This window comes from Phoca vitulina, unplaced genomic scaffold, assembly GCF_004348235.1.
Source record: "Phoca vitulina isolate PV1807 unplaced genomic scaffold, GSC_HSeal_1.0 scaffold21, whole genome shotgun sequence".
In the NCBI taxonomy this organism is placed as follows: Eukaryota; Metazoa; Chordata; class Mammalia; order Carnivora; family Phocidae; genus Phoca; species Phoca vitulina.
In genome coordinates this window covers 9,159,554-9,172,024 of record NW_022589724.1, presented here as the reverse complement: position 1 = coordinate 9,172,024, position 12,471 = coordinate 9,159,554, and positions in this window count along the sequence as shown.

Genomic DNA, 12,471 nt, shown 5'->3' with positions numbered 1-12,471 from the left:
AACAACTCTCTCAAGAAAGCACCAGTATCCCCATTTTGTAAAGAAAAAACTGAGGCTCAGAGACTTGCCTAAGATTACACAGTGACTGAATGGGCAGATCTAGGATTTTCGATCCTAGTTGTACTTGACGCCAAATCCTGACCTCTTTCCCCTGGTCGGTCCTTCAGCCTCTGCAGGTCGTAGTTGGAAGCCTCCATGGCTGCTTCTGTTCCTTTATAAACATAATCATTTTTAAGGGAAAGAACATTTTCATTTTTATTTTTGCTTAATTACTTTAAAAAAGTAAAATATTAGGTAACCCTTTTACTTGTGTCATAAAAACCTAATTTTACTCAAGTTCATTTTTTATGTTCCTATTCAAGGTTGTCAGCCCTAATTTCGTGATTGTTGCCAATCTTGTTTTAGGCATTAGCAATAAGGTTCAAAGATTCCTAGCCAAGCGACGTGACCTTGGGAGGTTCCTTGCCCTCTTAAGTAGGCCTCAGTTTCTCCTTATGTAGAACAGGGGAGTGGATGGAGGCTCTCCCAGTTCCTGCAGCCTTGACACAGAAATGTCCCTTCTGACATTGTTTCAGGGCCCTTCCCACACGTGAGCAGCTGGGCTTCAAACGTTTGATTCCTGCCCTGTCTTCCTGAACTATGTCAGCGGAGGAAAACAACAACAACAAAAAGAATCTAACATCTGTTTTCACACCATGGCTGGGAATTCATTCCTAAAACATTTTTCATACTTGACCAGAAGGGCATTTCGTCACGAGTAACAGGATCCGTCCCTTGCTCTCTGGCCTCCTTTGCACTTTGCTGATAAGACAGTAATGAATGTGCTGATGTGCATTTCCAGGAATCGAAGCTTCTCCCTGGCCCAAGCCAGCATTGCTGCCTTCTCAGAGGCAGGTGCCAGAGCCCAGTGCCCTTCCCAGGCGGGCCAGCCAAGTCACTGCCCTTGAGGCTCTCTTCCCTCCCCAACAGCACCTCCCACAGGACCCTGTAGGCAGGGGTTGTTCACTGGAGCAGCCCCAATCCAATCCTTCTCCCTGGCTTCCTGGTGCGTGGGCCAAGTGGGGGAGAAGGACCTCCCTCCCTGTTCCAGACTCTTAGCACCCTCAGCTTTACACACGAAGAATAAGAACACCTCCCTTCCATGGTTAGGATGATAACCAAGTGAGTCAAAGTGTGTAAAAACACCTTGTGAGGGCACCATCTGTGAAGAAACGCACAAAGTGCTGTGTGAGTGTAGCAAAAATGACGATATTTAATGAGAATTTGACCCTGAGACACACTGGATGAAGCAGCTTTATCTGTGTGGCTCTCAGTTGCATGTGGAACCCTACACTTAAATAGAGACCACTTCAAAGAGAATCTATAAATCAAAATACATATTCTTTGAGGGATACATGGTGTTTTTGTCCTTTTTCTAAATGCGGAACCGCAAATGCAAAAGAGCAGCTGTGATTTCTTCAAGACAAAAGTCTTGGTGATTCAGAGCGTGTCTTTGCTCATCTTGTTTATCTTCTAAAAGCCAGCCTTCCTCTGAGGCCTACTGGGGTGTTTGGTAGAAGGCCCGTGGTGCGGGGAGCCAGGCACTGGATCCATCATAGCTGGAACACTGATTCTCTGTGAGCTTTTAACAGGTTTCTTCTCTTATTTGGGCCACAGTTTTCACACCCATGAAATGGGTGGGGAGACGGTGGGAAACTGTGGCTGTAGGGATATTTCTCCAAGGGCAGGCACAACAATGATCCCTGTGGGGAATGACTTCAGGAGTCACAGGCCTAATAGAAAACAGTTGAATGAAAAAGGTAATGGCTTCTCAATTCTTTTATCTTTCGGATTACACATCAAAGAGAAACCCTCATGTCAGTGCTTGTATGACAACAGCTCTGCACACTTGCTCCTTTCCTCCTTAACTGAGCACGTATCTCAGGACTGGGCTTCAGCAGGTGCGAATAGCTAGAATTCAATCCCCTTATTTTGTCATCACTGGGCCTGTGTCTTGGTTAACTTCTACTTTAGCAAGCAACTTTGTTTTTGTTTTCATTTATTGCAGTGATATAAAGTTTCCTCTGCAAATATATTCATTTTATTTTTAAGAGGTGAATTACTTAGAGACACCTGGGTGGCAGTCAGTTAAGCATCAGACTCTTGGTTTTGGCTCAGGTCATGATCTCAGGGTCGTGGGATCGAGCCTCACATCAGGCTCCACGTCCAGTGGGGAGTCTGCTTAAGATTCTCTCCCCTTTCCCTCTGCCCCTCCCCCCATTCTCTCTCTCTCTCTCTCTCTCTCTCTGTCTCAAATAAATAAATAAATCTTTTAAAAACAGTAAATTATCTAAAAGGTGTAGCAGATGTTATAGGAAGCACATAGCTATGACAACAACCATCTCCCTACCACCCCAGTTAGGGAACTCTGGGAGCTGGTATCTGAGGTTACTTCCCTCACTCATGTGAATGGCTCGGTCATGGGATGTTCTCACTGTGGTCCATTCTTCTGGCTCCCTGGGTGCTGACCCTGGGTCAGGGGTAGAGAGGACCAGGTGGCTGGGGAATTTTGTTCTGCCACAGGCAGAAGAAGAACAGGCCCACCCTCCAGGAATAATCCTACTTAGAGTCAGGGGAGGGCTCTGACTGTGGTTTCAGCTGTATTCAGAAGAAACTGCCATAGTCAGGAGTTCTGGATGGTGTAAGAGTTTGCAACTTGCTAGAATGCATATCAGTTCAGGAATTCTCACCACACACCTCTCATTTAGGTATTATTTCTTTCATTGTACAGGTGAAGAAGCAGGCTCAAAAGCTAAAATGACTTGAAAAGTCACACATCTAGAAAAAGACAGAATGAGGACTTTATTTTTCTTTAAGATTTATTTATTTATTTTATTTATTTATTTATTTATTTATTTTTTTATTTTAGAGAGGGAGAGAGATCGGGGGGTGGGGTGCGGTGAGGGAGAGGAAGAGAGAAGCAGACTCCCCACTGAGCATGGAACCCAATGTGGGGCTTGACACAGGGCTTGATGGTGGGGGGGGGGGCCTCGATTCCACGACCTCAAGATCATGATCTGAGCCGAAATCAAGAGCCGAACGCCTAACCGACTGCACCACCCAGGCGCCCCTTGAATAAGGACTTTAAATCTGCATCTTTTGTCACCAAAGTTCATGCTTTTTCAACTACAAATGATGCTAAAGAAGGTTTAGAAAGAAACCAGGAAGATGAACAGGTATTTTGTGGCTATAATATCCCATTCTGTGAATATACTATGTAAATAGCTTCCTACTTTGGAATGGTTTATATCCAATAGATGAACAGCCCTTGCGGCTAAACCTTTGTGTACATCTATAATATGTTTATACAATAAATTTCTAGAGAAACAAAACAAAACGGGATGGAGTCCCGTGCCAGACTCCGTGCTCAGTGAGGAATCTGCTTGTCCCTCTCCCCCTCCCGCTCTGCTCGCCCCGCTCTCTCTCTCTCAAATAAATCAAGTCTTTAAAAAAAAAAGAAATTAACCTTTCCAATTACTGTTTTTCGAAAGACAGGTATGATTTCCTCCTAAGGCTTTACAGTTTTCTTCTTATAGGCTAGGGGTATATTCTTTTATACACATAGAGGACTGTCACCTTGGGTTGTCACAGAGGTGGTCGAGCTTCTGCAGGTCTGTTTCTCAAGGATAGGACTGCTATTCCAGATTTCAAGTTATATTACAAAGCAGCAGTAATTAAAACAGTATGGTACTGGCATAAAAACAGACACACAAATCAATGGACTAGAACAGAAAACCTAGAAATAAACCCACAGTTATATGGTCAATTAATCTTAGACAAAGGAAGAAGGAATATACAATGAGAAAGAGATAAGTCTTTTCAACAAATGGTGTTGGGAACACTGGGCAGCTACTTGCAAAAGAATAAAACTGGACCTCCTTTCTTACACTATACACACACACACAAAAACCTCAAAATGGATTAAAGACCTAAATGTGAGACATGAAACAACAAAAGTCCTTGAAGAGAACACAGGAAGTAATCCCTTTGACATCAACTGTGGCAATGTTTTTCTAGATATGTCTCCTGAGGCAAGAGAAATAAAAAGCAAAAATAAATTATTGGGACTACATCAAAATAAAGTTTCTGCACAGCAAAGGAAACAATCAACAAAACTAAAAGGTAACCTACTGAATGGGAGAAGATATTTGCAAATGACATATCTAATAAAGGGTTAATATCCAAAATATATAAAGAACTTATACAACTCAACACCCAAAAAACATTCCAATTAAAAATTGGGCAGAAAACATGAACAGACATTTCTCCAAAGAAGACATCCAGATAGCCAACAGACACATGAAAAGATGCTCAACATCACTCATCATCAGGGAAGTGCAAATCGAAACTACAGTAAGATATCTCACGCCTGTCAGAATGGCTAAAATCAAAAACATAAGAAACAAGTGTTGGTGAGGATATGGAGCAAAAGGAACCCTCTTGTACCATTGGTGGGAATGCAAACTGGTGCAGCCCTTGTGGAAACAGTATGGAGGTTCCTCAAGAAGTTAAAAATAGAATTATCCTACTATCCAGTAATCAATCACACTACTGGGTATTTATCCAAAAAATAAAATAAATAAATAAATAAATCAAAGGGACACATGCAGCCCTATGTTTATTACAGCATTATTTACAATAGCCAAGATATGGAAGCAGCCCAAGTGTCCATCCATAGATGAATGAATAAAGAAGATGTGGTATGCGTGTATGTGTGTATATATAATGGAATATTATTCAGCCATAAAAAAGAATGAAATCCTGTCATTTGCAACAACATGGATGGAGCTAGAGAGTATAATACTAAGCAAAAGAAGTCAGTGAGAGAAAGACAAATACCACTGATCTCACTCATATGTGGAATTTAAGAAACAAACCAAATGAGCAAAGGGAAAAAAAGAGAGAGGGGCAAACTAAGAAACAGACTCTTAACTATAGAAACAAACTGATGGTAACCAAAAAGGGGGGGGGGGTGGATGGGGAGAAATGGGATGGGCATTAAAGAGTACACTTATCATGATGAAAAAAAAAGATAAACACCTAAAATTCTAATTGCTGTGTCAAAAACCATATATACATCTTTAAGGCTCTTGACACATATTGACAAGTATGCCAAAATGCTCTTCAGAAACGTTTGCACCAATCAATTCACGTGACCCCGCACGAATGAGAATGCCCATTCTCTCACATGTCCCCTAATTCTGAGTATTTTAATTAAATTCCTTAAAATAGGAAAGAAATGGCACTCTAGTGTTTTAATTAGCATTTCTTTGATTATCAGTGAAGTTAAATACTTTTCCATTTGCTCACTGACCATTTGGATTTATGTGTGGAAACTTTATGGCCAAGTTCATTGTTTCCTTTTTCAATATGTTATACCTTCAGGATTCAGGATAAGGAAGAGGTTTCCAGAAAGTCTCTGGGCCCCAGTCTTCCTAACTGTGAAATGGGTTTTAGAGGGAACACTTTCAAGACCCCCTCAACTGTAACCCTAGCTGAACAGGGCAGCATCAAGGTTGCTGGAAGCCTGAGCACATCTCCTAGACTGGTATCTCCACCACCCCCCACCCTTGTCCCAGTCAAGATGGTCCAGGCTGCCAAATAGGCTGGACCAACTCTGCCAGAATCAACACCATAACTCCACTTCCTCACAAGGACGCCCCACCCATAACCATTTACTGAGGCAGTGACTGTCTTTTGCATCCATATTAAACAAAATTATTTGTAATTTAAGAAGTACTTTTGGGGCACCTTTGGTTTTGTTTCCTTCATTGTTAATAACTCCATCCTCTAAGGAGAAGGAGGTAAGGACATCCCTGCCAACCCCACCAGCAATCCTATCCTTGAGAAACAGACATGCAGAAGCTCAACTTGACCACCTCTGTGACAACCCAAGGTGACATTCTTCCATGTGTATAAAAGAATATACCCCTAGCCTATAAGAAGAAAACTGTAAAGCCTTAGGAGGAAATCATACCTGTCTTTCAAAAAACAGTAATTGGAAAGATTAATTTCTTTTTTTTAAAGACTTGATTTGAGAGAGAGAGAGTGGGGCGAGCAGAGCGGGAGGGGGAGAGGGACAAGCAGATTCCTCACTGAGCATGGAGTCTGGCACGGGACTCCATCCTAGGACCCTGAGATCATGACTTGAGCTGAAACCAAGAGTCGGATGCTTAACCGACTGAGCCACCCAGGTGCCCCAGGAGAGATTAATTTCTTATTATAGACTTCCTTTAATGATGATTGTTATGAAGTTAGAAAAAAATTGTCATTTTTCATCTTGGGTGGGTGACTGGTTAAGATGGATTTCATTTAGTTGAAAGTGCAGGGAGTTGAAATTCCTTCAAACTGATCATTGCTTGAAAATGAATATGTAAGCATAGCATAAGGAAAGTATTGGAAGTGCGTATCTTAACACCCTGGGGAGGCTCGTATAATGTTTTATTTCACATGTCTTCCAGAAAAAGGAGTTGTGCATTTTAACCTGGGCCTCCCTTTATGTCCCATGTCCCATTCTTGGCTGGACTGACTCCCCCCACCCCACCCCCAGCGCATTCATGATGGTCTATAAAAGTGAGCTGCAAACAGAGCGGATTTATCATTCATGGAGTGGCCCCCATTCTCCAGGCCCCCCCACCAGCTCCCTCTCTTTCTGAACTCCTGGCCCACTCACTGCTCTCCTCTGCTGCCCCTCATACTTGCCATGCCCTTCCTGACTGTCTACTTATAGTTTCTAGCTTTGCCAGGCCTTGCATTCTGGTAGCTCTTGATGCCCCAGTCCTCCTAATCCACAGCCCCATCCTCTGGGCTCCCAAACTCTCAGTAGAGCAAGGAAAGGTAGATGTCAACACATTCCTGGTTCCATCTTGGAGCAGAGGAAATCTGGCAGAGTGTGGGTGTTTTACTAAGTCCTGGTGCATCCAACTCCAGAGCTCAAGCCTACCATTCACAATGCCAAGTGAGATGTTCCTCAGCCTCTTGCTCCCAGGAGGGCCCTGAGGGATTGTGAGATTTGGCCTGTCCATGGGGCTCCATCCCATCTCTCCATGGACGTGAAGCTGTGTGATGGGTGCAATTTCTGTGGGAAGAAACCTGCTCCAGTCAAGGTGTGGATGAGAAGGCAAGCTGTGAGCCCAGCATCTCCTGTCCCTTTACCTTGCCTCCCATAATTCAACTCTTACCCTCATCCACCCCAGGATGAGGGCAGGAGAGAAGATGCTAGAATTTGGTGCATGCTTCTGTGCTGGCCCTGCAGGGAGAGCTGAATGAGGTATACTTTTGAACCGTGAGTGCACACCATCCAGGCATGTCCTGAGTGTAAGAGTTCATTGCTGCCATTGAAAACATTGGGGGCCATCAGAGGAAAGCCCCCAGTTCAGAGTCCCTTGAAGAAAATCATCCCAATAACATACTGATGAACAAGCTGGTGGAAAGAGAATGGAGAGGGAAAAAGAAACCAGATAATATTCTTTTAAAACTAAAAATCCTTCAGTAATTTTTCCCCAGGTTTCCAGCAGCAGCCCCACAGAAATCACCTGCTGTTAACTTCAGGGAGTGACTTGACCTTTCTCAGGCGATGTCTTCTGTGAAAGCGTGTGAACAATACACACCACGGGGTGCAGCAGACTTAACGCAGCACCCAGCAGACAGGAGGAGCTCTGTAAATGGCAGCTTCCTCTGTGCAAGCAGGGCCTAACTGGAGACAAGTGGGGAGCCTAAAGGAAGCACTAAGGATGGGCACGCTGGAGCCCCGTGAGCCCTATAGCCATGAGGACAGTAAGAACAGGGAAGATGCTGGAGCCACGGTAATGACGAGGCGGCAGCAATGAGGAACTTGGCATCTCTGATCCAGCATCCTTGCCGGGAAGGCCTGCTTCCCCAGAAGTAGCTCTAGCATCTGTCGACCTTTGTCACCCATTGCACTCCATGAGATGGAGGAGTCGCCCAGGTGACAGGAGGGGCCCGCGTCAGCTCCAGCCCACAGAGGTAAGAGGGAGGCTCAGGAGTCAGCCTGTGTTCCAACCCCTGCTCTTCTGGGTTTGGTGTTTTTTTTTTTTTTAATATTTTATTTACTTATTTGAGAGAGCGCGTGCACGAGTGGGGGGAAGGGCAGCGGGAGAGGGAGAAGCAGGCTCCCCCCACCCCCGGTAGGGAACCCAACGAAGGGCTAAATCCTGGGACCCTGAGATCATGACCTGAGCTGAAGACAGACACTTAACCGACTGAGCCACCCAGGCACCCCTCGCCTGTTTCTTAAGGTATGACCCCTATACCCTCAGGTAAGTCTCTGAGCCCCAGACCCCCATCTCTAAAATGGGTATAATGATAATCCATACCTCAAAATGTCACTGAAATGGTTACAATGGGTGAGCAAATTATGTAAAATCCTGAGTATGATATAAATATCTTCACTCAGAAAGCAGTCAGAGGGTGCACTGTTACCTTTAGTACTATTATTTGGTCTTAAGGATTATCGAAGGGCCCCTGTGAGGTTCTGACTTTTATGCAACCCTTTTCATGCTGTTTGAAGAGTCTCTCTGACAGAACCCTGCATTGCAGCCCAAATCAAGTTAATACTGCCAAATATCCAGGTTGGGGTTGAAGCTACTCGGCTCAAGGGACCACTCTGAGCCTCTGCTTCCTCATCCGTAACCCATTGTCAGCTGGACACTGCAAAGTGACTGGGAGGATCCCACGAGGCAGTGGGTGGAAAGTGGCCAGCAGCAGGCTTGGCGCAGAGGAAGGCTCGAGAAATGGGAGTTCCCTTTCTTTTCCTGCTCCCCCTGGGAAAGTGCAGAAAGCGAGGGTGAGGAGCCCCCTGGGGCTCCTCTGGCCACCTGACCTGAGGGAGAGCCAGGGTGGAGAGCAGGAAAGGGGAGGTGTGGTGTGAAGCAGGTCAGCCTCTTTCCCCTCTGTGACCCAGCAGTTTGGAAACATCCTCCCTATCTGCTGTGCTGTTCTCCCAATGTCCAGCCCACAGTGGCCAGAACAATGGCAGGATACAGGCCTGTGCTTACCAGCAATGATGTGCCGGCCTTCAGGCCAGGCTGAGCAGGGCTTGTCTCCAGCACAGAGGGCCGGCTACCTGGCCTCTGATGAGGGAGCCCCTGGTGCATCCCTGGAATTTTCACCTTCTGGTTCCCCTGAGCATTGATGGAAGGGGTTTCATACTCACAGATTTCCCCACCCCCCTCACTCTGGGCATGAGCTGGTGTTCAGCTTCCTGGTTTCCCCTAAGAGATCTTTGCAACTTTATGCTGTTTCTGATTATAATATAACAAGCTGTCATTTTTTTTAACATAGCACCTACTATGTGCCCTGCCTAATGTGAAGTATAGTTAGTCCTCACCGCTCCTGGATTCTGTGTTTGCACACTCACCTACTCCTCTCAGATTTATTCGTAACCCCCAAATCAACACTGGAGCTATGTTTTGCACTTTTATGGTTATTCACAGACATGTGCAGAGTCGCCCCATGCACACATTCCCAGCTGAGGTTGAACAAGGGGACGTTCTGCTTTTTTGTTTCAGATCCCATGCCTTATACAAGTATCCTTTTTGCAGTCTATTTAGTGCCATGGTTTTCACACTGGGGAGATTTTTGTTGATACTTGCGCTGTTTGAAATGGTCCCCAGGCATAGTGTTGAAGTGTCATCTGATGTCCCTAAGCGTGAGAAGGCTGTGATGTGCCTTACATAGAAAATATACATATTAGATGAGCTTCTTTTGGGCATGAGTTATAATACTGTTACCATGAGTTCAATGTTGATGAATCAACAATATGTATTAAATCAGGTAGAGCTAAACAGAAATACACGTGCAAGGTTATGCATTGATCAATTGATGAAAATGTGACCAGAGGTTCCTGGGAGCCTAACCCTGTATTTTTTCCCCTAGGAGAAATGGCTCAGTGTTTGCTAATTAAGTGTTTTCAGTGACATAATGAAAGATAACTACTGTGAAAAATGACAATCAACTATATGTCATCTTCCGTAGCCCTCCAAACAAGCACAGGGATCAATATTATCCCCATTTTATAGATGTGGAGATCAAGGCAGAGAAAAGGGGACTCTCCTAAGGTCACCTGGCTCACAGTTCGCTGGGTTGGGATCACTCCTGTCTGCCTCCAATGCTCGCATCCTTCCGACCACACGGGGCTGAGCAGTTGTCTACTTCCCAGTGGCCAGTGTGACTCTCACACCCGTAGGGACAGAATGTGTGTGAAGGACCAGACTGCTGAGGTACAGCCTTGTCCTCACTTTATGGGGAAAGTGAGACCTGAAGAGGACAAGGGAGCCTAGGGTATGCGGCAGTGGGTGCACATAAAGGCACAGAGGGCAGAGACAACTTTTACATTCCTTCTGTTTTCTCCACCCTCTGAGAGGTAGTCTGGGCTTCTGAGACCCCATTTGCTAAGTTTCCCATAAACCTTTCTTTGGGGAAAATACTGATTTTTGTAAAGAGGACACTACTAGATGTCATGCACCTGCCACGTGCCAAGCATTACACCATTTATTCTCACAAGTCTGAGTATTACTACAGAGTATTACTCCCGGAATTGTCTTTATGGAAGTCCTGCCCATATACCCACAGCACTAACCTCTGCACACCAAATCTGCTTAATGTGATATGAACACATGTGGCTTTCTTTTTTTCTGGTCCTTGGAGTACACTTGGCCCAAGTACAGGGCAAGACATGAGGCCAAAGAGTCAATGCCCCTGGGAGCAGCCCTCAGACAATGATGGTGGGGGTGCTGTGGATAAATGGTCCAGACTCCTAGCCTCTCAGTTGGGACAGTCTCCCATCCTGTTCCACACTCTCACCCAGGGTTCCCCAGAGGGACTAGGCTCTCGTCACCCATAATGCTATCTGGCTTGATAATATTTCCTTCTCCTCCCTGTCTCAGATCTCCTCCCAAATAAACTACCTGCACCCAAATAACAGTTTTCCATTTAAGTGAGCCACATGCCTGGAACACGGAAGCAGGCAGTAAAAATGGTAACTTGGCTTCACATGGATCAACACCCATTGCCATGACTTCTTCAACACACTGCTGCCTCTGGAGAGCAAGGACTAATATGAGGTGCTCTGCAACAGGGCGGGGGGGCAAGATGACGAGTTTACCACCAGAGAGTGACAAACAGTAGGTGGTGGCTGTGTGCCCTACCACGTAGTCAGTGCTCCAAATTGGGATTCTGAGAAACAGATTAAAATGGAGGAAACAACACTTTGGTGCAGATCTGCCATGTTTCAGTCATCTTGCTAAATGACTTTGACAAGACTCATAGACATTATCTCTTTGAATCCTCTTGGCATGTCTAAGTAGATTACCCCTGTATTACACACGCGTCTCAGAAAGGCAAACACAGGCAGCATTGCGTGGTAGCATCGGGATTTGGTACCAAGCCTATCTGACTCTGAGCTTTTGCTCTTCCCCTCACCTGCCTCACCCCCAAGACCCCCTTAACTCTCCAATAGCCAACATGCAACGAAGGGCTGTTAGGGGCTGAGGCACATGGTGGGGCAGCACTAACTCTTGAATTCGACTCTGTGGGCAGCTGCAGGTGCTGCATCGGTCTCAGTTTCTATGGGCCAGGAGTCCTGCCATGACTTAGCTCTGTTCAGGGTCTCCCATCAAGGTGTCAGCTGGGCTGCATTCTCATCTGGAAAACCTACTGGGGAAGATTCTGCTTCTAAGCTCATTCAGGTTGTTGGCAGAATTCATCTCCCTGCAGATGTGTGACTGAGGACCCCAGCTTTCAATGACCATCAGCTGCAGACCAACCACAGGTTCTAGAAGCCACCCACAGTTCCCTGACACATGGCCTGTCCATAGGCAGTTCACAACACGGCAGTTTGCTTCTTCTCTCCTTCCAGTCCACTAAGATGGAGGCATATGTAATGCAGGATAACCATGGGAGCGACATCCCATCTCCTTTGACATACGATGGATAGATTTGTTATTTGCATGACCATCACCATCATCATCACTTGTCATTAATATTATTTTTTATAATTATTATTAATTCAGTATTCTGAAATATAGTACTAAGATCTCATTTACTTTTTGCACAGAAACCTTCTATAGTTCCCAATACCTCTGGAGTAAAATCTGAATTCCCAGGCCCGGCATTCATGCCCCCCTCATAGCTTCCTGGCTTCATCTTTGCCCCCTCCTGGCTCTTCCTCAGCCATGCCCAGCTCTTCAGCTCTTTTTGGCACATGTAGCCCTTCTGACTGGCCTGCCTTTACTTCTCTTTCCGTCAAGTTCACGTGCACATCTTTGCCAACTCCTCAGAAAGATGGCCCTGACTCCCCCTGAGCCACTCAGCCTCTCCCCTCTCTGGGCTCTGCAGCTCCGTGCATGTGCTTCTTTAGTGCTGGTCACACCGGATCATGTGATGTCATCAGCGAGCTCCAGCCCAACTCTG